The 3931-nt window shown below is 37.3% G+C and overlaps 1 non-coding gene across 1 annotated transcript; it reads left to right on the top strand.

Annotated features, from left to right (window-relative positions):
* Window positions 1-3227: 3227 nt before the first annotated feature.
* On the top strand, window positions 3228-3334 carry LOC148253454 (small nucleolar RNA R71). The gene has a single exon (XR_015812963.1). It is a non-coding gene; the product is annotated as a small nucleolar RNA R71 (small nucleolar RNA).
* The last annotated feature ends 597 nt before the right edge of the window (window positions 3335-3931 follow it).

Genomic DNA, 3931 nt, shown 5'->3' with positions numbered 1-3931 from the left:
AAAGTCTCCTCTGTTGGTGGTGGTGGCACGTCGCCCGAGGTGATGGCGGTGCACTACAGATGCAAAACCCTCCCTGCCGCGCGCAGGCCCCAGGTACACAGGGGCCTATTAGCACAAGCCTATTGTGCGGACGGTGCGCGAATAGTGTGCAACACCTGTCCACGCGCGAGGTGATGCACGTACAGCTTACGCGGATGGGACATGCGCACTGTGCGCTCGTCTCGCACCTACAGTGCACGCGTGCACGTGAACAATGCATAAACACTTGCGCGGACAGCCCCCTTTCCTCGTAGGATTTCTCATGTTTTTCGTTTTTCTAAAATTTCATTATTTTTTTATACAAAAATAAAATAAAATTAATCCAATTAAATTAAAATAGAATTAATTAAAATTAAATTAAATTAAATCAAATTAAAATCGATAAAATTCACAAATTACGATAATAATTTGCGGAGTAAATTAAATGAGTTCAATGTGGCCTAAAGGCCCAAAAAATAGGGTTTTCCAAATTAATTAAGTACAACGATGGGCGGGGTATTACATTATTTATTTTACATAATTTATACAAAACAAGACAAGTTTACTGCCTAAGTGAAGGTAGTTTTATAATTTTTGTCTCGCAATCAATAATTGCTCTATATTTTTATAACTAGTCTATACCTATGATGGTATCAAACATTGAAAAGTCTAATAGTATTATATCTACAATGATTTCTTTTCCTAAGGCATTTACTTTACAATTTTATATATATAAAAAGTTTCTAATAGTCCTCTAGAGGGTGTCTCTATAACTAAAATCTTTCCTAAGGGTTTCAGTCTAAGGTCTAATTTACAAGCAAAGTTATAAGATATGAAAGAGTGAGAGACACCTGTATCAATCAAAACGCATGCGATAGTATTATAAACAGGAAACGTACCCTAAATGATAGTGGGTGCGGTGGGAACATCGGCTCATCCAAGTGGTAAACACTTCCCTGAGCAATTGGTCTGGCGAGGTCCTTGGGTGTCTGTGGGCAATCCTTCCCCAAATGTTGTGTACTTCACACTTGTAACAGGAGTGGTCCAAGTGTCGACAAGGCTGGTCCCTATGGTAGCGACCACAATGTTGGTAAGGAAGAGAAATCTGAATAAGATCTCTAGTAGAAGGGGGCAAAGCAGTAGGGCCTGGAACAATATGGGGTCTTTTGTATGAGTGGTCAGGGCTAGAGTTAGGAAATTTCCTCTTCTATTGCTGTTGCTGCTAACTGCAGAGGTGGGTGATGTGTTGGTTGCGGGCCGAGATAAGGTCTTCGAGCAATGGGGCATTCTCCAACACCTCATCATATGAATTAGGCTTGGACATGGCGACTCGATCAAAGATATCTAGGTAAAGACCCTTCAAGAATTTCTAGGCTTTCGAGCTTCGGTGGATACTAACAGTGGGGTGAACCTTGATAACTGAATAAATTTAGCTGCATAATGGCTTATTGTTAGATTCTCTTGTCGGAGTTCTATAAAGTCCTCTTCTTTCGTATCTCGTACATAAGTTGGGAAGAAATTCTCATAGAAGGCATCCATAAATATTTTCTAGGTGGTGGGAGTTGGCAGTAAATCCTTATTCGCTCGCCACCAGTGAGCTGGTTCACCATTAAACATGAAAGCAGCCAAGGAAACCTTATGCTCTTTTGTCACATCCAAAACTATGAAGAGCTTCTCCATTTCCTGTGTCCAAGCTTCAGCGACCATGGGATTAGGACCATCGTCAAAGTGAGGGAGGTCTAGTCTTTTGAACCCTCATGTGCTGAGAGATAGGACAGTCAAGGGGCTGACACTCAGGAGGTAGAGGAGGTTGACAATTATTGGTTTGGTTACGCACAGTAGCTGCTGTCAAGCCTTGAATGGCTTAAAACAACTTGTTAAATTTGGTCTTGGTCGGTGTGTCCTAGGCCTCGTTTCTTTCTACTGATGGTCTTCCCTGTGTTATTTCCTATAAAATAAAAAAAAGAGACGATAAGTAAGGATTTTAAGGAAGTTCCTAAATAAGGTTTCTAGAAAAAAGTTTCCTATATGTTTAGATTTTCCCTACCTCTAGCTTGGTCTTAGTGTAAGGGATTTTTTCGTAAATTCTGCTCTGATATCACTTGTGACATTCCCAATACTAATTATAGCATAAGGGTTCCATATACAAATACAGAATACGAGTACATTAAATAGAATATATACGGCAAAAATTTTTGCAATAAAAATCCCTTACAAAATATATAAGTTCCAAATTATATATACAATTGAGGCTAGAAGTAACTCATCAGAGTGCGGAATAAGACATGCACTCGTCAATGATCAGGGATCCATATGATCTAGACAAACTTCAAGAGGTAACTCAGCAGACAACTCATCACAAACGTCCTTATCGACGTCATCTAAGAGGGGGCCCAACATAGAAAGGGTGAGTTGTAGGAAACTCAATAAGGCATACAATATTAAATTGACTAAGAAATCATATAAAATAAAAAGTGTTCAAGAAAAATACATTTTTCTGCTTACCATTTACAAGGATCAATAGGAGAAGAATTGATGTAAAAAACATTTAATATCATGATCATTAATAACATACAAATAACTCATCAAGCGAAAAAATCAAACAAATCATAACAATAATTGTTATTAAGTATTTTACCTTGCTTCGCACGAAGCCCACTCACCATTTCTATCCCCCATATGAGGAAGATAGCAAAGAACCGATTGCTGACCGACCCCTTCAAGTCTATGAGGATCCCATGGATCCATAAACTTTTTCGTGCTTGACTTGTCTCGTACTCTGATGAGTCCAATCACATAGTGAAAGAAGTGGCCCTATTGTATTTTGAAATTTTTTATTTTGTTGCCACTTCTAGCATCAGTTATATATATGTGTAATTGGAACTCATATATTTTAGTAAGGAATTTGTAATAATTTGTTCTGCTGCATATAATTTTTATCATGCACTCATAATCTGTTTATGTATCTGGTACCATTATGCCTTAATTTGCATTGAGGATGTCACAACATCAATCTCATATATTCCAGCATTTTTCTTGGGTTGAAGTTTTTCTGTTGGCGATTGATAGTTATTCCTAAACATCTCTTCCAATAGCTCATAAGCATCATCCGTAGACTTTCCCATCAAAACACCTCTAGTAGTTGCATCAATTGTGATCCTGGTTTTTTGGCTCAATCCGTTGTAAAAGTTTGGACCAACAACGTAAGCAACCCATGGTGAGGAGATCTTGTAATCAACTCCTTGAATCACTCTCATGGCTCATACAATGTCTTTCTATCCATTTGATAGAAACTTGTGATATCATTTCTCATCTTTACCGTCTTGACGGGTGGGAAAAACTTAACCAAAAATTTTTGAGTTAGCTCTTCTCATGTAGTAACTATACCTGCAGGAAGAGAATGCAACTAACTCCTAACTTTATCTCTTAAAGAAAAGGAAAAAGTCTAAGTCTAATTGCATTATTAGAAACACCATTTTATTTAAAAATATCACAAATTTCTAAAAAAATAAAAAGATACACATTAGGATCATCATTTGGTAACCCTCAAACTGAATTGAGATTTAAATAATCTAAATGATGGCAGGTTTAATCTCGAAGTTGTTAGCGTTGACACTTGATCGAACTATGTTGGATAAAGCTCCTAAAAGTGAAGGAGTAATAAAGTCCCTGAGTGCTCTCACGTTATTCTCATCTAAAATATCTCCCACTCTTTAAATTTCTTTGTGTTCAGCCATCTCAGTTCTTGTTTGTCTTTCTATTGCTAAGTGTTATCTTCTCTCTCGATTCTGTTTATGACCCCTCGTACCTTTGTGCTTCATGTGGTATTAAGATTTCATTTTATTCAGCTTTTGGCCATTAAATTTATGTGATGTAATATTATTTTATTTTATTTTATTTTGAATTTCTATTA

This window comes from Carica papaya, chromosome 6 (genome assembly GCF_054855325.1).
Source record: "Carica papaya isolate Zhongbai chromosome 6, ASM5485532v1, whole genome shotgun sequence".
Taxonomy (NCBI): Eukaryota; Viridiplantae; Streptophyta; class Magnoliopsida; order Brassicales; family Caricaceae; genus Carica; species Carica papaya.
The sequence above is the reverse complement of the archived record's forward strand: the minus strand, read 5'-3'. Positions and strand labels throughout refer to the sequence as shown.